The 24,604-nt window shown below is 46.7% G+C and overlaps 1 long non-coding RNA gene across 3 annotated transcripts in view; it reads right to left on the bottom strand.

Annotated features, from left to right (window-relative positions):
* The window catches only part of LOC110560380 (uncharacterized), a 59,297-nt gene extending 42,123 nt beyond the window's left edge, over positions 1-17,174 (bottom strand). Inside the window, exon 1 of one of the 3 annotated variants that reach the window (XR_009584654.1) lies at positions 16,896-17,174. This is a non-coding gene — a long non-coding RNA (uncharacterized LOC110560380). The remainder of the gene's footprint in view (positions 1-16,895) is intronic. The other 2 variants (XR_009584653.1, XR_002477128.2) reach the window with 2 other exon arrangements.
* Between the last annotated feature and the right edge of the window lie 7,430 nt (positions 17,175-24,604).

The raw sequence follows: 24,604 nt of genomic DNA, 5'->3' as shown, positions 1-24,604 counted from the left end.
CTTATGAAAAAAGACTACATTTGTCTAAAAGAATATTTAAGTGGCATTGCTTTGTAGTTTTGCGGTTCCCTTCAATGTCCAATCTAAGAGGAAGAATCTCTTAGATTCTTAGAGAAGTCCACATCTCCTTCACTGTGCAGCCTGCCGGGATACATTGTTTTGGTTGATGGAACTGAGGAAAATCTGGCCTTGTAGAATGGTTAGACAAGTAAGAAATATATTAGCCTTTTCAGATAGTTACATATTCTTCTTTGATATGGAGGTTTCTGAAGGCCTTGGTGGCAGTGTGAAATCTGAAATCAATCATGTCTATGACTTTTTCTATGATATTAAACTATATGGCCAGGCCCATGCTTGGAGTGCATCTTCCGCCCATTCCTGATTTTGTGACATTTTGCAGTGGTCATTTAGAAAACAGCAGTTCTCTGAGTTATGCTCATCTCTCAGAGGTTGACACATCTCCTTACCCCGAGTCAAAATCAAACCTATTAGTCTGGACAGTGACCGCATCAAAAAACAGAAGCACTGGGACTCTATCAAGTTCAGATTGAAAGAGAAAATTTTTCCAAAGGTTTCATTTTTACTTGGAAGCTTGAACTTCATTATTGGCAGCGAATATTGTCAGTTATTTCTTTCATAATGGCAGGCTCAGTACTTTTACTGAGAAAAAAAAAATTATCCAAGTCTTCCTAACAGTAATCTTTCCATCAATCATCTTTTAAATGAGAGTAGAGTTACATGAAGGAAAAAAAAAAAAAACAACAACAAACAAAAACCCAGGTAGTAACTCAAATCATTCTCCAGGTGCCTTTCCTGAGGATAAACTATTAACATTCTGTTGTGCAATGGAAGTGCTTTGTGTGTCCTTCCTGGAATCTGAAATATTCCCAAAGGGCAGGTGGTGGAGAGTTGTTTCTCAGTCCACAGAGCTATTGGGTGTGGGCAGGACTCTTAAGAGCAGGGGCTATCCTGAGCTTCAGGAGACTGTGCTAGATCTTAAGTCCGTAGAGGTGTGGCTGAAAGGAGATAGTGGGGTGAGCAGCTCTGTGTATGACCCACTCCCCAAAACACACTGCCACGGTGTGAGTCCAGAAGCATGGCGCCCGAAACCTGTGAAACCGGAAGCCCAAATCAATCCCTTCCTAAGCTGATTATTTCCGGTATTTGTTACAATACCAAACAAACGCGCTTCCGACTTTTATACAGATCATTCTTAAATGTGTGGCAACAAAGAAAAACAGGACAATTATACTAACCCTCTGTAATAAAGGCTGTATCTTAGTGTGTTGTATTTTGCCTTCTTCCTGTGGTGATGGCATTCCTTGAACACAAGCTCTGTGATAGCTCCGCAGTCCATCTGCTAACCTGTATGGACACTAAGTAACGGGAGGGTGGCGGACAGAGCTAGACCCGCTGAAGGACCGCTGCCCCCTCTCCAGCGTTCCCTTGGTAACTTCTAGCGGTGACTGTCATCCTATGCAATCCTTTGTTTCTCGTGTAGTACCTATTTCCCACACTGGAACTTTACGTTTCTTTAGATACTAAATTCCCAGTGTCTGGCTTAATAGCTGCCACATGACAGGTGTTCAATCTTTTTAGCTTTGAATTTTTTTTTTTTAATAGTATCTCAGTATGTAGCCCAGGCTGGCCTCAAATTCACCATGAGCCCCCACGTCTGCCTCTGGCTGTTGGGATTACATGCGTGTGGTGTCTCACCTGACTGATTAATCATTTTTGGTTGATGAGTGAATTTCCCCGCCCTTCCAAATGAAGAAGCCCAACCTAGAGAGGTCGGTGCTCATTCAAGTTCATGCTGAGGTCTGAATCCGAGTTCTCTGCTGACTTCTCGCTAGTCACCAGCGGGGGAAGACGAACTAGACAGAAGGTTCCACAAAAAAGAACTTATTCTTGTCTACACTAAAGAATAGGTTTCATGTCTGTCAGGCATAAGGGCTGACTTCCTGGCTTTTGTTCAGTTCGGCTGATTTTATTGTAGCAAGTAAGGTAATTGGGCCGCGTTGGACCCCTAGCCTGGGTAGGAGGGTACTCTAGTCGTTGCCTGTAAGCTTGAAGCAGGGTGTGGATGGCGAGCAGGATCTATGTCCCTGCCCAGCAGGTTAGCCTCCATCCTTCCTGCCTCCTCCTTGTCCCGCCCCCTTTTGCCCACAGCCTCTCAGCTCTGCCCTGCTCTCAGCACCTACTGGAAAGACCACGAAACAGGAAGTTACAGCTTTCCTAGCCCACTCAGACACTGAAAATGTCAAACAGAATCCTGCGTGTCTCCCACAAAAGCTAACGCACCCCTTCCGTCTCTCCACCCACCCCGCCCAGACACAGCATCTCCCTCAACAGCTGACCGGCTAAAGGTGGTATTGACTCGGGCACCTGAGGCTTCAGCTGTGCGCCTGCCTGGGGTCCCAGCTAATGAGTAGGCCGAGGCAGGAGGATCAGCTGGGCCCAGGAGTTGGAGATGATCCTAGACAACAGCAAAGAGCAAAGGAGAAAAGAAGAAAGGTGCTGAGCTCACGCAGTCCTAGTAGCCAGCCTTCACATCTGCTTACTTTCGTGGGGGTAACTCAAAGCCAGAGACCCGGATTCTAATCCCAACACTGCTCACAACTATCTTCTCAACTCAGCCCGGTAAAAAACCATAGATCACGTGCCTACCAGGCCGAGCCTAGCACCAAACTCCTTCTTTCCCAGAAAGGTCGCCTACAGAGGTCACAGCAGAGTGAAATAATCATCCATCTGTCTAACAGGCCCTGTGTCCTCTAACTTTTACAAAAACAGCCTCTAAAACGGTGCTTCTCAAACTGAGGGTTGCGACCCCTTGGTGAGGGGCGAACGGCCCTTTTTCAGGAGTCTGCCCCAAACCAACGAAAAGCACCAAATATTTACGTTACGATTCATAACAGCAGAGAAATTGTGGTCACGACGCAGCAACAAAAATAATTTTATGGCTGGGGGTCACCACAACGCGAGGAACTGGATTAAAGGGTTGAGCATTAGGAAGGCTGAGAAGCGCTGAATGGGTCCTTTCAGAGGAGTGGCTGCCGGTCCCTCCCCCCTCCCCAGCCCCCGAAAACAAAACAAAACAAAACAAAACAGAAAAACCAGGGGTTGGACCCAGCATCCTCTCCTTGATTCGGAGTTTGGGGCGGCCTGGGTGTAGGGATACAGAGGACCCGCAGCTCCGAGCAGGGGACGGGGCGGTTGGGGCGGGCAGCTCCACGCGGGTCCCCCGGTCCGGGTGGTTTCTCTGCGCTGGCCCCGCGGAAATCTTCAAAGGCACGAGAGGAATGAGCGAGGTTACAGGGGCGCATTATCAGCCGCCAGCCCCCTTTCACCAGCAGGCCCATAATCCCCTCTTTGTGCTCGCTGCGAGCTCGGAGCCACTTGTAATTCCTCTCCCTTTTCCAGGTCCGCCGTGGAGACCGGCCTGCCCCTCAAGTCTCTCTCGATCCTGCACCGGGCAGCGCCGGGCGGGTGGCAGATTCCAGCGAGGCCCTCCGCCCACACCGCCGCGGGCAGCGATTCCCACACTCCCTGCCCGAGGGTGGCGGTGCATTCAGATGAGGGGAGGAAGTGGCTCAGGCGCCTCCCGTCAACCCAAACACTTTCGGGACCCTTTTAAAAGTGAAAGTGGCGCTGCTCAAACAAACAAAAGCCCCTCGGAATGCACGCCCGGGGCGCCCGGGGAGGGGACTGAGGTGAGCTCACTTTCAGTTCTGCTGAGGGCTCAGGGTGCCGGGAATTGACCCAAGACTCCCTCGATTGAGTAAAACCGAGGAAATGGGAATCTCTTCCTCTCGGCCTGGAACGTTCCCTCGGATCGCTGCAGGGTAAAACTGAGGAAGACCCGAAAGGGAGGAGGAAAAGGAGCTGGGGTAGAAAAATTGGTAAGGGGCTTTGTCTAGCTGCCAGGCCTGGCTGTACCCTCGCTGCCGTGTTTAATCTGACGCAGTTCCGGGCGTGAGATGCATGTTATTATTCCTCTTCTGCACGTGACACTAAGGCATGCATACATGTATGTGTGTTCACACGGACATCTTAGTAGGTATCTGTCGCGTCCCGGGCCTCGCAGACACCAGCTGGGAACCCGGAAATGCACATTCCCCACCTTTGCAGACCAGGTGCCCAGCCTAGAAGTTTGCAGCCAACTCAACGGAAAGGAGAAAGTCCCTTGAGTCTTGCTCCTATTGTTCTGCAAAACAAGGCTAGTTTTGCTCCCTTGGGAGCTCACCTGATTGCAGGTGAATTCAAGCGCCACCCCCCCCCCCCCAGCTCTTTCACCTCGCAGAGCCCCAGTTTCTCTAACTGGGCTGAGCGTGATCGCTGTTGACTTTGCAGGAACGGTGTGCAAATCCGAGTATCTGCACGCACTTGGCCAAGTAGAACGCACTTCTCAATTCAATTTCAAGTCTTGTGGAGGCCCTAAACACGCCTCCCGAGAAAGCCGCCAGCGTGCCTCATCACACCTCCGGCTCGCTTCTGCCTCCAGGATGGTACACAGATGATGGAAAGTCCCTTGTTCTAATTACACCCCCTGCACCCACCCTGTCTTCTATTAAAACTTTTTCTTCGACATCTCGAATAGTGAATTTAGGTTGCTTCCCACAGGCACCTCCTTGTCACTTAGAAACGGATCACTAGGCATCCTGTCGGGTCTCCGGTTAATATCCTAGACAAGGGGAGGAGAGGAATTTCTTTGTTAGGCGTGTGGACAGCTGGGAAAGCACAGCTCTCTTCATTGGCTGCTTCCCCGGGTGGTGGCTATACAGCAACGGTCCCCAACCTTCCTAATGCTGCGGCCCTTTAATACAGCTCAGGTCGTGGCCACCCGCAACCATAAAATTACTTCATTTCATAACTGTAACTTTGCTACTGTTAAAAATCATAATGTAGGTATCTGATGTGCAATCCCAGGGGTTGAGAACTGCTCTAGAGGAGTTTTGGTGAGGCTTTTCTCAGGCCTAAACTTCTTAAAACCCTGCATGAGGATGTGTTCGTGGACACTCTTCTGCAAAGGAAGGGAAACATGGGCAACTCTGCCCAGCTGGCTTGGAAATCTTTGTGTGTCCTCTACACACAGCTGAGAGCAAGCAGTTCTCTGGACTCTAGAACCAGTACGGGAAGAGCTAACCCGAACCCCAAGCTGTGAAGTGCTTCTGGGAGAAACGCTTTCTCTAAGGTACGGAGGAGCAGAAAGGCTGCAGGGTAGGGCCGTAGCCTTGCTCTAGTTCAGATGGGAAATGTCTCCCAGACTTAAGTGCTGAATGCTCGGTCCCCAGCTGTGGTGCCTTCGGCACGAGGCTGAGTTTCATAGGTGGACTCTAGTATAGCAAGTGGGTCACTGCGGTCACTGCAGGCATGGAAGGGATATCCGAACTTGTTGCCCAAGGGGTATTAGACCCTCCAGGGCTTCTCTACCAAAGTTAAGCATCAAATAATCAAGACAGAGACCTTTTGGATTTACAAAAACCTAAAGGCACCATAACTGGGCAGATATCAACCCTCTGAGCTATTTTCCTATTTCCCAGCTACACACCCCAAGTTACTTGGCATAACTATTCCTGCCTGGGCTGCTTCTATTGCTTCAGACCAGTCCTCCTGGCCACATGTTCATGGTCCATACTGCCCCATGGTGACTTCCCTCTTTTCCTGTTTCCTCTTCTGTTTCTCTCTCTCCCGCTATGGCCTCCATCTGACCCTAACCCCGGGAACCTAAGCTCTGCCTACTTCTCTTCTGCCCAGCTATAAGCTGTCAGCTACTTTATTTAACTAGTCAGAGAATATTGGTGAGCCAAGTTTACACAACATCACTTGGTCTAGGTGAGAATGTGCTCATCTGAACTGCGATTGGATCTTGAGGCTGCACTCTGATCTTGGGGACCAGTAATTCAGGATCTGAATGCATAGCACCAGACCAACCCCCGACACTGACTCCAGCCCTTTCCTCCATCTTTCCCTCCTTGATGCTATGAGAAGAACATTTTATGGCAGTGTTTCTCAACCCATAGGTCATGACCCTTTTGGCAACCCTCTGTCTCCAAAAATATTAACATTCTGATTTACAACAGTAGCAAAATTACAGTTAAGAATAACAAAAATAATTTTATGGTTGGGGTCACCACAACATGAGGAACTATATTAAAGGGTCACAGCATTAGGGAGGTTGAGATCCACTGCCAAGGCATGTTCCTGCCATGACACTGTCACAGAGCCATGACAGAGAGCCAAGACAACAGGGAAAATGACCACAGACTGAACCTCTGGATCCACACATCAAAGCAAATCTTCCTTCCCTTATTAGTTGTTTATCTCTCGGGTACTTTGTCACAGTGATGAAATCCAACTGATGGGAAGAATATCTAACAGCCTGTGAGCTCTGATTCAGGCCTGTCAGGAGGGAAACTTAGAGCTTTTGAAAAAATTGGTTTACTGTAAAAATGTAACTTCTCAAAGAAAGAACAGTTCCTTTGATTTCACAACTCACCACATTCTCCATCTTTCTCCACTAAGCAGAGAACTTTGACATAAGCATAAACTTGTGTTTGGTGAAAGTAGAGATGTCATGATGTAGACCTCCATACTCTCTTGCACCATGAAGTTCGGTAGCCCTGGCTCAATAATGTCTCCGTTATTGTGCTATGTATTCTACATGCTGTTTTTATGTCATGAAACATCAGAGGAATATAAATAATAAAGGTTTCTGACGTTCTCTAGCTGGGAGCCTTAGCCAGCAACCCAAGGAACAGCTGCCTGCTATGTAAAATTCATACTCTATACATATTTGTACAGAGTTATGTATTAATGTGTATTAATTAAGCCCTATCGATGACATATTTGCTCCAGAGAACTTGAAGCCCCTTCAGAAATGGAGAATTTGTCAATGAAGCTGCAACAAGCAAGGAAGTTAACACTCTTTCTAAACCAAGCTGTGTTCCATCTCTTGGTGGATATCATGTCCAGACAACCCCTGCCCTGCTCAGTGGCTTCCACCTAAGCCACCCACCCAACCTTGGGGTGCCCATGTCTTCACAGTCAGAGGGCTGTGTCTGGTTTGCTTACGTTTTCAACAGCTTCTAAAAGTTTCAATGTAATTCAGTGCCACTTTGCTTTGACTCTGGATCCACAGTTTAACTCTTTTAGATCCACTAAAAGAGAACCAAATATATTATCTGTCATTAACATACTTTGTGCCAATAAATATATTTATGCAAAGTGTCCTTCTACTTCCCTTTTGCCGCTTATATCCTTGGATATTTTCCCATGTCCGCACTTAACTTATATTTCCCTTAAATGGAAATACAATGCTAAGAAGACTAACGTAGTTAATCCTATTTATAAGTCATATAAAACAGTGTCTGAAAAGGATTTTGTTTCCGATAGCTTACAAAATTGTCTCTTGGGGTTCTAAATTCAGAATACCTTCTTGGCAGAGCGGGGTCACAATAGTAGATGCAGCCATATTTGTGGCTATCTTCATTGTTATACTGAAAAGCCTGCTTTGTTTCACAGCAAAAGACAGGGAGGAAAGTGCCACTGTCCAAATAGTTGCCAATCTGGGGGCAGGAGACCAAACAGACAGCACCAGGGTTGGTGCCACCTGAAGCTAAATTATCACGTCATATACATAGTGAGCAGCTGATGTCCAGAGGTGAGCATCAAGCTTCTTGCTAACATGATGAGCCATGGCCATCTGTCCCCACAAAGCCAGGCAGCATGACCTTCAGTCCCATTCATTGCAAGCATCACTCTTTCCCTGTGACGGAGGACAGGAGAGAGGTGGGGAAAGGCCTGACCAATTTTCTGTTGTTAACAACGGAGCCAAGGTCCTCGTCCCTATTTCATTACAAAATTTCTCAAAACATAACAGAAGCAGCAGCAGCAGCAACAGAGAAGGAATCGACAGGAATCTGGGCGAGAAGGTAAAGCAGGGAGCGGAGTGAGTCTATTTCCCTCACAGGAAGATGACGCACACGATTAATGCGCACCCAAAGGGGAAAACAGAACGCAAACATTGTGCTGGAAATTCCTTCATGTTCGTTACTCCAAACTACATGAAAATATGAGGTGGGACAAAAGACACGGCTCGAAACCTCTGGTCGCCGAACCTCTGCCGGCAAACAGCGCCTGACAGTCTGAGGTGACGGCTGTTGCTGGCGCCTGGCACACCTCACGGACACAGGTGAGAGCAGATCACTGCAAAGATACAACCGCGGAGTCTGCATTGCAGAGCGACTCATCAAATCCATATGTGAACCGAACGCATTCTTTGCTGTATCTGTCACATAGGGATCATTAGCCCCGTCAGAACAAAAAGAGGGGGAGGAGGAGGCTGCCTCTTGGTGGGAATCCACCACTGGACAGAGAATAAGATAACCACGTCCAAGATCAACAACACCAGGCATCGTAAAATGTTTTCCAAAGCCAGTGCTGTTCTCCTAATATCGAGCAAATATGTATGTAGCCTGTTATTTTTGTAGAGAACGCCACTTTTCCATAACCTTTTGCTTAGCTCTCGGGATTTTTCAGATTTTTTTTTTTTTTAAATATGTATGTCATTTCTTCAGAACTTGGTTTAATGCATCATTTAAAGAAACAGGGAACATTTAGAGGGCAGTGGGATTGCCATGGTTGGTTGACAATTAATGGATGGCTCAAAACAACTCTTACAGAAGATCCTCGATGCTCCAAAGCATAAAGAAGTACTAAGTGCCCAAGGTGGTAGCTATGCTAACTACTCTGCTCTGATCATTACACATTACATATAGCACATGTCACACTGTAACTCATAAGTGAATAAAATCACTATGTGTCGACTGAAAACAAAACTATAATTAAAAAAAAAACATGAGAAATAGGAACACATAGGACAGGAGTCCTTTGGTTCTCTTGGCCTATGTTAGAGCATGACAAAGAAAACACTTCACCAAGCTGGAAGCTGTAAAGATTAGTTATGGTTGGCCTGGAGGTGTAGCTCAGTGGTAGGCTGACATGTTTAGCATGACAAGCCTCCAGGCTTGATTTCCCCAGATATGAAAGAACAAAGATTATTCACTATTTGCCCTAAGGAGTATGAAGAGGGCATGCCTTCAGGGGAGGACTACGCTGAAATACGCCTTCCTTTTCTCTGTTCTTCTATGTAGTGTATATTGGTTTCTTATGCAAATGTTTGTCATCTCAGACTTCAAAGCTGGCTGATGATACTTCATGTATCCTAAGTTCTCACTGGCATCCCAGCAAGTGAGAAAAGGCAGAGGCAATAGTTTCTCTCTCTTAGACAGAGCCACCTATCTAACCCAGGCTGCGTTCAAATCTGAAATCTTCCTGTTTCTGCCTTCTGAGTGTGAGAATTAGAAACCATGGCTCACTATGGTACTGTCCTGGGTTCTCTTTTGATCCAGGAGGGGAAGTTCTCTGTACATTTTCCTTTGTGTGTTAGCTTTCTCTGACAAATTCCCAACAGAAGCAACCTACAGAAGGAAAGATCACTTTGACTCATAGTTTTAGGGGTCTCAGTCAGTCGTGAAGAAGAAGGCTTGTCAGCTCACCCCAAAGCAGCCACGAGGGGAGAGAGAGGCTACAGGGTGAGGACACGCCCACTGATCAACTTCCTCCAAAGACCCTGCCTCCTAGTGATGCCACCGTCTTATTGGTCACTTGAAGGATTAATGCACTGGTTGGGTCAGAGCCCTCAGGTTATAACCATCTCTGGAAACAAACTCACAGACACCCCCGGAAGTGCGCCTCACTGACCTCCCACAAACCTCCTAGTCCAACTGAAGTGACAAGGAACACCAAGCAACACACCTTCCTTCCTGATTGCAACAGAGTCTCAGCTCCGCCCCCACACCAATCACGAACGACATGAAAATAAGCTTCTGCCAATCCCAATTGACTGCTGAGATGAACTCTGCCCAGCGGCTGCCAGGAGTAAAAGTTAGGAGTAAAGGCTTCTGGGCAGGTAATGAACACTATCTCAGTGTCTAGTCCACACCTCATTTCCTCCCAACGCTTGGAAACATCTTTTAACACATGGGCCTGCCTGGGACTTAAAAACAAATAGATAAATAAATAAATAAGTTTCAGGTAAATTAGCCATGCATGGGATGGGATTTTATATTTAAAGTCTGTTTTTATGTCTTTCAGGCATTTCCCTATGGCTTTTCCTTGTTCCAATGTTCAGCTTCTCTAGTTTTCTCGTTGTCTGTCAGCATCCCTCTCTGTGAGCTCTCATGTCTGCCCCTGGGCCATCTTTCATATTGCGCCCTGTGCCTAAATGCCTTTGCATGAATAAATCTTACTCTTTGAACCCTTTCCCCCTAAACAAAATTGTAAACTCAAGCGGGTCTACTTACGGATATCAAATTCAAGGTACTACAGTTGGAACTGTGGCCTTTCCGGGATCAGAACTGCCCGTAGCGAGGCCATCTGGGTGACTTCCCTCAGTAGTGACAGAGAGTACCACCAAACAGCAAAGGCATTTAACTGAGAGTGGAAAGAGTGGAACCTTTCTTTGAAAGAAAGGTTCTTGTCTGACCGCCCAAGACTGACAGCTCCTTTCTGTCTCTCCCGCCAAACAGGCTTGGCTCTACACTAGGTGTCTGATTCAAACCTGACCTGTGTCAGGACATGCTCAAGCTACTGCACTCCCAAGCTCTGGCACATATTGCTTGCTCCATCCTACAGAACATTGTAAGGAAACTGTTGACCCCCCCCCCCCCAAGAAAAATGAAACCAAACCAAATGTGTGCCTCTTGACAAAGAAGGCAGAGTTTGAAACTTGGACTCTTCTTCTCTGTAAATATATCGCGATGATCTAGGTCTCTGTTCCCAAGGCTGACCTTACCTGGCAGGTCAGCAGAAAAAGAGAACAGCCGTTAGTCCAAGTGTGGCTGTGTCTATCATGCTCTTTACCTTTTGGGCTGCAGGTGAGGCCAGGTTGCAATGCACCAAGTACACCTTTCTAAAGACGTAATAAAAAGGTGTCGGTTTAGCTCACCATAAGTCTCGGGGCCTACCTCCAGCCTGGCTCCAGCTTCCCTCCCCATGTTGAAGGCCATCTGCAGCAGCAAAGAGGGGCTCTCTGATGTACCAAGGGCCGATCACAACTTAGGATTCCAATGCAGCGGTTCTCAACCTTCCTAACACTAGAACTCTTCAATACAGTTTGTGCTGTGGTGACCGCAAGCATAAAATTGTTTTCATTGCTGCTCCATAACTATAATTTTGCAACTGTTATGAATTGTAATGTAAATGTCTGTTTTACAATAGTCTTAGGTGACTCCTGTGAAAGGGTCATTGGATCTCAATGGGGTTGCGACCCACAGGTTGAGAACCCCTGTGCCAAAGCACTCTATCTTAAGCAGGGGTGATGGTATTTCCTATACCTTTCCTACTTCCACTCCTATTCCACCTCAATCTAGGGAACACATGGCAATACCTAGACATTTTTCCAGCTGTAACAGAAGTGATAAGACTGGAATAGTGGCGGTAGAAGCTGAGGTGCTGCTGAGTATGCAGAAGCTAGGTCTCACGGCAAGGAAGTCGCTGCCCCTAAGTGCCCCTTCTGCTGTAGCTAAGAAACCCTGCCCTAGGTGAAGACAGTGGCCCAGACTGAAGGGAAAGCATGAACGGGAGGCACTGTGGGAATTGGACAGGTGTGCAAAGGTCTGTAGTGATCTCTGCAGCTCTAGGGAGGAGGAAGGCATTGACAGAGTGTGTGACAGGGCAGAATGGCTTGTCTCACAGCTGGAAAACTAAACTAGAGAAAGTTTAAAAGTGAGCATAATTATTTTCATAAAAATTTAAATGGAATCCGTCAGAAACATGACAGGAACATGGGAGAAGGGATATTCAAGAGACAAAGGAGGTGAACGTTTCCAATGAGCAGATGAGAAGCCTCCCCAAGCTTACACCTCAGGTCATTGCCGTATGCAGCCATCACAGTACACATGCTGCTTGCCCAACGCCCGTGTGAAATAAATACCAAAATGGGGACACTTTTAAGTCAATGGTCTTTGAAAGAAAGGTTCTTGTCTGACCATCCAGGGAGCAGCAGTCACTTTCTTCCTTTCCTTCTCCTTCCATCCTTCCCTTTCTTCTCTCCCTTTCTTCTTCTCTCCCTTTCTTCCTCCCTCCCTTCTTTCCTTCCTTCCCTAAGTTTAAGTTGCTTTTATCAGTTATTTTGTCGTAGCGATGAGAAAAATAATTAATTCAGTGTCTGAAAGCAGTGCCTTGCTGCCTTGCTGCCTTCTTCTGGAATTCTCCTGTCGGGCAAATGGTGACTGCATTGATGTCCAGCCACACACTGTCATTCCTCATTCTGTGCTTTGCTATGATATTCCTTTCTCACAGCCCAAGCAGGCTCAATCTATTCTTTAAAGGTCATGTCCAGCATCTTTGACTTTCATCTTTGTCCATTCCCTTTCCCTTCCCAGCACCTTCCTTTCCTCCGGAGTCCTCCTAGAGTTGCCATCTACAGCACTGATTTTACTCTTCCATCTTCTAGTGTTTCCTGTATATATGCCTCGGCATTGTTTCCTCAACTAAATCCTAAGAATCTGGAAGATGGGGACTAAATACAAAGCTATCATTTTGCCCAGCAGCAGGCTGAGCTAGAAGAAAACTGCCCAGTTAAAATGACCGTGCACAGATCTACCCAAAGTGTTAATGGGTTCAGCGTCAGAGGCAGCCGCGCTGATCCAGGGTTCAGGAAGGCCGTCCTGGGAGAGGTCTGTTTAATGTAAGAACAGAGAGCCGCAGATTCTACCCTTAGATTTTCCGCTTAGAAAATGTCAGAGGCATAAATACTGCCTATACCTATCCCCCATGAAGGTTAATATTATCAACTTGGCTGGATTTGGAATCCCAAGAGATTCACCTCTGGGTGTACCTCTGAGGGTCTGTCAAGAGACGTTTAACTGGTGAAAAAGTCTCTCCTCGACTGTGGGCAGCACAGGTCCCTGTCATTGTTAGCTTTCTGCTACTATGACAAGACACTGATCAAAACCAGCTGGGAAAGGAAAGGGTTTATCTGGCTTACAGTTCTCACAGCCCATTATTGAGGAAAGGCAGGACAGGAAATCAAGCACAGATCAGGGGGCAGAACTAAGACAGAAACCATGGTGTCTGCTTACTGGTGAGGGTCCCAGGGTTCACTGAACGTGCTTTCTTATGCAGCCCAGGACCACCTGCTCAGGAACAGAAACAAACCATGGTGGGCTGGGCCCTCTCACATTAATCACTATTTAAGAATATGCTCCCCAACTTGCCCATCTAAGGAAGGCAATTTCTCAACTGAAGCTCCCTTTTCCTAGATGACTCTGATTTGACAATAACAAACCAGCACAGTGTCAGACTGAATAAAAAAGGGGGCCGGGAGGGGGAGGCAAGCAAAGGACCTGCACTCAGCTCACTGCATTTCCTGACTGAGGGCCTGAGCTGCTGCCTCATACTCCTGCTATACCATGACAGCTGCACCACCATGACTGCACCAAACCGTGAGCCAACACCACCCCATCCTTCTTCCAACTGCCTCTTTGTTTTGGGTTTTGTTATTGTTGTTTTGAGACAGGGCCTCTCTGTGTAGCCTTAGCTACGCTAGCCTGGAGTTGGTCCCAATCTCACGGAGATCTGCCTGCCTCTGCCGCCTGAGAGCTGGGACTGACTAAAGGCTGACACTGCTGTGCCTGCTTCCTGCAGGGCACTTGGTCACTGTAATGAGAAAGTAAGTATCGCGCGCTGCTCGCTAACCACAAATAGCTGGTAGTCTCAAGCTCCTCCTGCCCTTTAGTAGAAAAGATGTCTTTGAACCAGCATAAGGAGATCTTAAAAGAGAGAGAGAGATCAACCAGACAGTGGTGGCACACACCGTTAATTCCAGCACTCGGGAGACAGAGGCAGGAGGATCTCTGTGAGTTCGAAGCCAGCCTGGTTTATGGCGTGAGTTCTGCAACAGCCAGGGCTACACAGAGAAACCCTGTCTTGAAGAATAAAACAATAACAACAGAAAAGTGGATCAAATTAGAGTCTGGATGCTTGGTGGTGCTAACGCTTGGACTCCGCGCCCTGTATTTGCTGAGCAGGTGCTCTGTCCTTGAGCCTCACCCCTAGTCCCAAGAGATTCTTTTCTGGTATCTTCAAGTTATAAAAAGTCTGAGTTCATTCACTACTTGAACAATTGCTATTGATCAAAGGTTATGTGCTAGGTACTGAGGGTACATTCTTGAAGTTGATTGAACAGTCTCTCCTCGGGAGCTTCAGGAGCAGAAAGGGCAGGCATTAAATAGGCAGGTGCTGTTTCAGTGGGCAATTCAACAGAGGGATTGCAAGTGTTAATGGGTTCAGCGTCAGAGGCAGCCGCGCAGATCCAGGGTTCAGGAAGGCCGTCCTGGGAGAGGTCTGTTTAGTGTAAGAACAGAGAGCCGCAGATTCTACCCTTTAACTTCAAGAGAGTCCACCTGGGGATTAGCTGAAGAATTTTTAAGTTTCACAGCACATGGTGAGGATTGGAAACCAGGGCCTTGTCCATGCTCTACCACTGAGAGACATCCTGGCCCAGAGTTAAGTAAACCCTTACACACAAATGTGCCACTGCATGTCAGTGCCAACAAGAGGACGGCTTGATAAGGGGGATGTCTTCTTTAAAACATCTGACAGTGAGTTACAAATAAAGACAAAGGAAAGTAACCAGAGGTGGCGCACGCCTCTATCATGCTTCTCAGAACCTGCAACTTTAATTATGAAAATGCTGACTATCTCCTTGGACAAGGAAATGAATAAACCTTCCCATCTGCTGCTCCAGTAGCTCGTATCGTTGGCCGGTCTCACACTCAAGATGGAAGGCCAGGTGCTCACACTGGTGCCTCGCGCAATTGCTTTTCCTCAGATGCACCTTGAATGCTTGATTTTTGACATTCTGTTTATCTGAAAAGCTAGTTTTTTTTTTAAATGTAATTACAAAAGTGATTAGCGAACAAACATTGACATATTAGTCTAGTTTTTAAAGCGTTACCTTTAAAAATATTTTTATTTTGTGTGTGTGAATGTTTTTGCCTACATGTGTATATGTGAACCACAAGCATGCCTGGTGCTCTGAGGAGCCCAGAAGAAGGTGACGGATTCCACAGAATTAGAATTATGGAGTTGTAAACAGCCACACGGGTGCTGGGAACCCAACGCAAGTCCTCTCCAAGAGTAGCAAACACTCTTAACTTCTCTAGCCACAAGAAATTACCTTTCTGTCTAAGACTTTGCATGTGGTAGCTCATAGTTCCTAGAAACAGACACCTCTTATATTAACTGTATTTAACATTCTCTAGAAAGAGAGAGTGCACGAGTTTGCTTGGCATGATTTGTTGGAGAGGGACCCTAACAAATCAAGTGGTATGTGTCTGTGTGTCTGTCTGTTTCTGTTAATTTTCTGCTCAGGTAACACAACTTCCCAGCTAAGGGAACACATAAACGCTGGAGTTAATGCTTGCTGTGTATGTGTTGCAGAAATCTGAAGCACATGTTTCTGAGACAAAGGCCTCTGCTGGTCACCATTGACAGAGTAAGCTCCCTTCGCTGTGTTTGCAAATGCTGCCCCGTTAACCATCTTCTTCCAACCACCACCATTTCTGGTACTTTAAATGGGACCAAAGCTCAGCTGAGTACCATAGACTAGATGCTGAGGCCAGGAGCATCTCAGAGGTGGAAGTTTGCCTCTTGTGGACTAGGACCTCAGGAATGGGAGAGACTGGGAAGGGAAAAAGAACAGGAGGTCTGGGTTCCCTTGCCCTCTGCAGACAGGGGGGAGTTAGAGAATAAGAATTTTTGTCAGGGTCATTGCTAAGCCATTCTGGACCTATGGCTAATAGTGCCTTCAAAGGGCCCTCATCCTGTCAGCTTCCCTTTCAGCTTCCCTAAGTGCTGTTGTCCTGACCCCTCTGGCCCTCTCCTCAAGTCCCCCCACCAACCACAAGCAGAACATCATAGTACTTTTCATAATCCCAACTCGGGGCTCAGACTCTTTTAAACACTTTTAAATGGTTGTAGAGTGAAGTAATAAATGAACAAATAAGGAAAAATGCCTTTACTCTTCTTTTGAGAACAAGTTTAGACACAGCCTGATCCTTTGGCCCCCATAGGTCTTTGTGCCTTTTGGGGGGTTGGGGGATGGGAAAGCATCACCGAGCCATGAGGAAGCCACTTGTCCATGAGCTCTGGCTCCCAGGTTGCAGCGTGTTGGTGTATTTTGTGGCTGCATTTAGAAGTGGAGTGACCTCAGACTTCACCATCCACAAACAATCTAATTGCTCAGACTCACAGGCCTGGGATTGTAGGTTCCGAAAGACATCAAATTCCGATGAAAGAGAAATGCGTTGTTTGTGAATCTTAACAAGGTCCTACCAGTATGCTTATCTCCTGGCTTCTACAAACAGGTCTAGGAACCTCATCCCTGCCCCACCCCCCACCCCCCAAGAACTAGCTGTTGTTAGATTAGCCGTGCCTAGATAGTTTTCTATTACAATTTTCCGAAATCCTCAGTCATGGGAGGACGAAAGAAGAAATAAACCAGGGAAACAACTGTGCAAAGGAGAGAAATCCACAAGGGCTAACTGCCAGTTCCGTGTGCAGAAAGGCAGCCTCGTAGCGCTGCTGTGGCAGCTGCTCAGCCCCACTAGGTTGGGACCAAATAAATGGGAGGCAACAGTGCCCCTTCCCCAAACTACAAATAAAAAGCAAGCCGAGGACGTAGCCGGTTAGGAATGCCCGCATTGCGAGGCGTATTTACCACGGCCCCGCTTAAGCCTCGCTGCCGACGCGCTCACAATATAAACAGGAAGGATTAGAGTGACCCGTGTCCCCAAAGACTGCGGCAGCCCGGGGAAAGCTCCGGTTACCTTGCATCCTGCGCAGCCTGCCCCTTGATGACAAATGCCCCAGATTCGAGCATTCTTTTGTAGTTCATGGGAAAGCAGGCTAATCCGGCTGAGCCCGCCCCGCACACAGCCCGGCTCCATTCAGGGCTCCCGCACAATGCGCCCTCTGCGCGCCCAGCAGCCCGCAGCCGCGGCCCCGCCACCGCGACCTGGGCCGACCCGCGCCGCCGGCTTCGCTGCTTCCCCTTCACGTGCGGGGCCGCGTCGTGCAGGGTGGGAGCGCGGCGTGGGAAAGTCTACACCGAAGGGGGGATGGGAACCAACACATGCTGGCCTTCTCCCTCCAAGGATTCAGGCTGGCCTCTGTGTTCCCCTTAGCCCGCCCCTGCTCACCCTCAACCTTTCCATCCATTCCCACCCTGCTCCATCTCTCTCTCCACACTCCTAACCTTCCATTAGCACCACAGTATCCCTGTGGAGAAGGTCCATTTCACAGATGGGGAACTGAGGCCCAAATGAGCCCGGTGGCCACCGGAGATGCATGCCCTTCACCCTTAAGCTACAGGTCGCCTTGGCTGTCAACAGCACAGCTCAACCCCAACCTGCAGCCTGCAGCGGGGAAACCTTGTTTCCTTCTCAGCTGCCACATCCAGGGAGAGGGAGGTCTCAGGCCAATCAAAGAGAGTGCTGGCCCATGGTAGACTGAAAGCTCACTGAAGCGTTCAGCAGCGGAGAGGAACTGTTTGTCCAGGATGACATCCTCTTCAAGGAGAGCCTCCACTCCCACCTGCTCCAGGTTCTCCTGAGGGAGCTCCATCCATAAAAAAGTTGCAACTGTGAGTTGTAAACCAACAAAATGGAGCAACCTTTGGTTGAGGCCGCAGGGAGGCCGAGGTGGAAGGATCGCTTGAGCGCAGCAGTTCTAGGCAGGCATGGGTAAAACAGCAAGGCCTCACCTGGTATCAACACAGCAACTCACAAGCTGAGTTTTAAAAACATAAACTAAGCTGGGCACGGTGGCTCAAGCCTAAATCTCAGCACCAGGGAGGCTGAGGTAGGAGAACTTGGAGTTCTAGGCGAGCTGCAGAGAGAGACCCTGTCTCAGTAAAACAAAACCATGAGCTGTCTACCTCAGCCATTTTTTTTTCCAGGCGATGGATGAAAGGAGGTTGGTCTACAGGGGCCTGTTGGTTGGCCTCAGTGTCCTGGAAAAGGCCTGAAGTAGCGTGACACATACCTGGGAATAAATGAAGGGCAGAATGCAGCAAAAGCAGCCTTCAAGATCCAGAAAGCCCAGGGAGACAGCTGAAGGGGAGGTGACAGATGAAATTAGGAGCTGAGAATATAGCTCGCTAGTAGACTGGTGTGCTTAGCGTACCCATGGCCCAGCAACAGACAGACAGACAGACACACACACACACACACACTGAAATTAAACAGCAAAAACATTCTAAATCTTACCCCTGCAATAATAAGGAAATAAGTAATAACGTAGAGCCTAACTCTAAAGTTTTTATTATTTTATTATTGTTGTACATGTATATAATGTGGGGTGTGTGTGTCATGGTGTACATGTGGAGATCAAGGGACAACTTTATGGACTTGGTTTTCCGTTTGTCTGTTTGTTGAGACAGGGTTTCTCCATGTGTAGCTTTGGCTGTGCTGGAACTCAATCTGTAGGCCAGGCTGGCCTGGAACTCACAGAGATCTGGAAGCCTCTGCCTCCCAAGCGCTGGGACCAAAGGTGTGTGCCACCACCACCCAGCTGTGGATGTGGCTCTTTCTTGCTCCCCTATGTGGCGGTCAGGGATCAACTCAGGTGGCCAGGCCTGCCTATCCATTGCCTCTCCCCGCCTGGCTTCTTAAACTACCGGCATGATCACGCGTAGGGCTTTATAACTGAACGTTTGAGCGTGTGGAGTCCACAAAGCTGGCCACGGTGAATGGTTTCTGAACCCAGAACGGCCAAAAATGAACTAAAAACCAAACCGTAATTAAGCCAAAGCATTTCCGGAAGCAGGTACTTATGTGACTTCCCTGCAGCCTTGGTTATGAACACAGAACACGGGCGCTTTGCACTGCACATGCGCCCAACCCACACAACGCCAGTAAACACTTACCTAGAGCACCCTGGCTCAGAATGGAGGTCGTGATGTCACGAGCTGCAGTGTATTTACTGCGCACACAGTTCTCTGCTCTAACAGTATCCTAACGGTGTAATTGTGGGGAAAATGCTTTTAATAATTTCCTCAGTATGTATCACGCTAGTGTATCTTTCTGTAGTGTTGTATTAGAATGATCGATTTTAAAAATTGCCATTTGGGGGCTGAGAAGATTGCTCGTCAGTAAAGTGTTTGCCTTATAAGCAGGAGAGTATGAGTCCAAACACGTATTTATGAAAAAGATGGACATGGTGGTACTTGCTTGGAATCCCAGCACAGGGAGAGGTGGAGACAGGAGGATACCTGGATCTCACTGGCCAGCCAGCCTTGCCTATTTGGTGAGTTCCAGGCCACAAGGAGACCTAACAGGGAAACCAAAAAGGTGGGCGGGGCTTGATGATGACACCCATGCCTTTGACCTCTTCAAGGCACACACACGTGCATCAGTACCCAGGATGAACACACACACACACACACACACACACACACACACACACTGTTTCAGTTGCCGACTTGAATTTGTAACAAATCATTAAATGAATTTTGGCTTGGGATTAGGACAGAATGTCTAGCAGCTCCTGAAATGGCTCTAAGCATACATTGTACATTTCTGTACAATGTATTCATGGGAAGTGGTATTCTTAGGATTGACAATTATGAGATCAAAATATTGATCAGTTCTAAAAATGTCGCAAAGAGGCTGGGGAGACGCCTGGTTGTTAAAGGACTCGCCACGGAAGTGTGAGGACCAGAGTCGGATCCACAGAAACGCCAGGCTGGGAAGCGGCCTCTGTAATTCCAGCCCTGGAAGGTGCTCCCGAGAGCAAATGGGCTGCGCTAGAGCCACAGGTTTAAGCTTTGGGTTTGATTGACAGATCCTGCCCCAGCCAATAAGGTGGAAGAGCCACGGAGGATGATTCTTGCCATCAACCCTGGACTTCCACACGCACAGACGCATGTACACACACAACTGCAGGCACACACGAATGTGTAATCATGCAAGTGTGTGTCCCCTACAAATGCAAAGGCTTTCATACACACGAATGCAGACCACACACATGAACAGAAGAAAGAAAGAAAAAAAAAAAGAGGATGAAAAACAAAGGCGATTTTCTATGTCCCTCAGTATTCAGCCAAGATTTAATTCTTTATGTGAAAATAAGTAAGCACGCCCATCTCACTAGCATGCAAACCTTCTTTCAAAAATAATAAAATTATATTTATACCAAAGAACTGTTTTAAAATAAATTTCTTTAGGAGTAACCGTCAGTGAATTTTTGATCTGTATACCCATTTTATAAACCTGCTTTCCCAGGGCTTTCTAAAAATTTCTCAGGCAAAAGGAGTTGTGAACAGAAAAAGTTTAAGGTATTGTGGGCCTTCTTGTATATTATTGTGGGGGTACAAATAGAAACAAAGTTGTGAGAGACACAGGAAATACGTCTCAAATGTGTAAAAGGTATATATTGTATCACATTGGTTCTACTTGTAGTTTTCTCCTAAGGCAATAAATTATGTCAGATAACTTAAATAGAGGAGTTAATAAGATATATCCACAATAGCACAAGAACAGATCTAGAAGTCCATCAACAAGGGATGGCTTGTTAGTTTATGGGAACCCACATAAAGGGAAATTACAGTATATTAGTAACAGGACACAGAGTACATTTTAAGAGCATGGCATCATAACACTTGGGAGGGGATAAAAGTATACAGAAATATGTCTGGAGGGATGAATAAAAATTGTGCCTAAGGACCAATGATTGTTCTGGTTTTTCCCACTTTGTGTGTGTGTGTGTTTTTCTTTTAATATTTTCTAATAGCACTTCAGTGAACACATACTATATGGGCAATAGAGAAAAATGAACTCCCTTTTAAGTTAGGTTCTTGCCATGTCGCCTAAGCTGATCCCAAACTCCTGGGCACCAGTGATCCACCTGCCCCAGCCTCCCAAAGTAGCTGCCCTATCAGGGCACCCCACTAAAGCATTTATTTTCTAAAGACAATAGATGTTTATGTCCCCTCTGTGATGGTAAAGGAGAATGGTTTCTGATTTGAAAAGGAGACAGCTCTCCAAGTGAGTGGAAATGCCCACCAGGCTTCAGAACATCCATAATAGGATATAAGCTTTGCTACCTCAATGTCTGGTCCCTCGGCATTAATATGTTCGCAGAGCACATGGCTCAGGGAACTTCACTGAAAAGTATTGTTACCAACGCTTGGCACATGCCCATCCAAGAGAAGTAATGGCTGAAGTGCACGGTCCGACCAGCTTGCAGCCCTCACAGATTAGTTCACTATAGTGTAACCGACACCAATTAGGCCATTAGCTCTACACACAGACAGTGCTAAATTAGTGCTCCTCAGAGGTACCTGTGCTGAGCGATGTCTCATGTTCTACCCTGGCTTCCATCTGAGCTTAAAGTGAAGTGGTCTCAAGAAGAGTACCTTTCTAAACATCCAGTGGTTCATCTGCTTCTTTTTTTTTTTAAAGTTTTTTTTTTTTTTTTTTTTTTTTGAGAAAGGGCTTCTCTGTGTAGCCTTGGCTATCCTGGACTCACTTTGTAGACCAGACTGGCCTGGAACTCACAGAGATACACTCCCTGAGTGCTGGGATTACAGGCACATGCCACTGCTGACTGGCTCATCTTTTTTATACTGTGTAGTATCCTTGCATAGACTTCCTCCATGACCCTCCACTCCCAGGAGATATCAGGGACCTGAGGGACTGAGCTCCTCTTGCCATTGTACTGCAGAGGGCAAATCTACAGTGACATTAACCCCCTCCAAAATAAGAGTTTCCTCTATATTTATTCTTTTTTTTCTCATGTCACAAGGTACTGAACTAATTATCATTCTTAACTATGTTGTGTAAGAAATACTCCGTGTGTGTGTGTGTGTGTGTGTGTGTGTGTGTGATGCTGAAGACTGAAATAATTAAGGACCCTCACATGTTGAGCAGGTCCTACACCCCTGAGCTATATCCCCAGCCCTGGGAGTTTTGAGGCAGGATCTCCCTGTAATGTCTAGACTGACTCTGAATTCACAATTCTCCTTCCTCCTTCACTCCCCAGTCCCATGATGCCGGGACTGCACACATGGTCTATATCCACAAATGGCAAAACAGCACAACAATGACACAACAAACCCCCAAAGGAGCCGAAGCCAGTATTACTTTAAAAGAAGGCAGAGAAAGTCTGCCTAGATTTAAGTTGCTTTTTCTAGACTTACTGTCCCCATGATTGAAGGTTTCTAGGTGCCACTGAAATGTGCCTTTAAAAAGGATGTTTTTTTTTTTAAAGAAGCAATAAAATAAAACACATTGTAAAAAGACCACAGGTAGGCATTGTATTTGTTTCCAGGCCTGTTGTAACAAAATACGGATTGACCCCCCCCAAAACACTAATTGTGTATTTATTTATAATTATTTATTATATTTTTATATAATAATTTATATAATAATTTATTAGTTATAATTATTTATTTACAGATAAATATGATTAGGGTGTCAGAACCTTGCTCCACTGAAGCCTGGGGAGAATTGTTCTTCACCCCTGTAGCTTCTGGTGGCCACCAGCAATCCATAGCATCATTCTCATTCCTGCTGCTAAAACCACATGGTGTTTTGCCCTGTGTGTGTCTCTGCTTGTCCTTTGAGGACACTGGTCACATTGGGCTAAGGCTCTGTCCCACCACAGTATCATCTTCTTGTAACTAATTTCATCAGTAATGACATAAATTGCAAACAAGCTCATATTCCAAGGTACTGGGGATTAGGACTTTGGTATATCTTTTGGAGAGATACAATTAAACTCATAACCATGTCTACAGAACTAGCTTCCTACAGTCAACAGCCTCATTTTGAATGAATGACATTTGTGTCTTGAGGTAAAATCATGATTGTATCGTATGTAGATTCAAAGACTGCTGCATCACGAACATTTTAGATAAAAAGAAATCACTAAAGATGACTCAAAAAGAAACCCCACGTGATCATGAGCTTTGTGTCAGCTGTCAGTTGCTATAACCACAAAGTGTGCTTTGGCTCACAGTTCGGAGGCTCCAGGTCGTGATGTGTTGGTGCGGTTGCTTTGAGACGGTGGTGAGACATTACACGGTGGCAGGACGGCCCATTGTGGTGGGGAACGCAGAGTGGAGCCAGCGGGTCACCTTGTGGTGGTCCAGAAACAAAGGGAGGAAGAAGAACAGCACAATCTCCTTTGACTACATGCTCCCAATAGTTAGACAACCTCTCTCTAGACCCCATCTCTTCTCAATCTCAACACACTGGGAATAGCAGACAAGCTTTGAACCCCGGGGCCTTTGGAGGATGTGCCAGATTCAAAGTAATGCAACATTGATACCTAGGCGTCATTCAAGCTGACAGCAGTGGCACATGGGTGTCATCTCGGTGATCATCAGTTCTGGACCTGTAACAAGGCAGAGCATCCCGGTGCAAGGCCTGGAGCAGCACAGACGCAAACCCTACAACAGACAGGAAGCAGGAAGAGAGGGACAGAAAGAGACTAGGAGCATTCTCTTTCCAGGTCACACTCCCAGTGACCTACTTCCTCCAGCTAGGCCCCATCTCCTAAAATTTCGGTCATTTCCCAAAATAGTTCCACCAGCTGAGGGCCAAGCCTTTAACATATAGGCCTATAAAAATTGCTTTGTGTTCAAACTAGTCTACTCCCCATTTTAACTAAAGCCAACAAAACACAGCAATATGTGTGCATAACACACAACACATAACATAACAATATGTGTGCACTTATCAGCAACAGAAGCCACAGGGATATGGAGATTACAAATCTCCAAATTTTTGTCAGTGTCACCAAATAGCACTTAAACTTCACCCTTCAACTTCAAAATTACAGACCTATACATATTGATAAACCCTTTTCACACTATCACCCATTCACCTAATTTTTTATTTTTTCTTTCTTTAATTAAATTTTATTTATTACAATTTATTCACTTTGTATCTCAGATGTAGCCCCCTCCTCCTGCCCTTCCAATCCCACCCTCCCTCCCTCTTTCTCCTCCCAGGCCCCTCCCCCAGTCCATTGATATGGGAGGTCCTCCTCCCCTTTCATCTGACCTAGCCTATCAGGTCTCATCAGGACTGGCTGCATTGTTTTCTTCTGTCGCCTGGTAAGGCTGCTCCCCCATCAGGGGGAGGTGATCAAAGAACGAGCCACTGAGTTCATGTCAGAGACAGTCCCTGTTCCCCTTACTAGGGAAACCCACGTGGATACTGAGCTGCCATGGGCTACATCTTTGCAGGGGTTCTAGGTTATCTCCATGAATGGTCCTTGATTAAATTATCAGTCTCAGAAAAGACCCCTGTGCCCAGATTTTTTGGTTCTGTTGTTCTCCTTATGGAGCTCCAGTTTCCTCCAGATCTTTCTATCTCCCCCTTCTTTCATAAGATTCCCTGCACTCTGCCCAAAGTTTGGCTATTAGTCTCAGCATCTGCTTTAATACCCTGCTGGGTAAAGTCCTTCAGAGGCCCTCTGTGGTAGGCTCCTGTCTTGTTCCTTGTTTTCACCCTCTTCCGATGTCTAT

Source organism: Meriones unguiculatus, chromosome 11 (assembly GCF_030254825.1).
Source record: "Meriones unguiculatus strain TT.TT164.6M chromosome 11, Bangor_MerUng_6.1, whole genome shotgun sequence".
Lineage (NCBI taxonomy): Eukaryota > Metazoa > Chordata > Mammalia > Rodentia > Muridae > Meriones > Meriones unguiculatus.
This window is presented reverse-complemented; position numbering and strand designations above follow the sequence as displayed.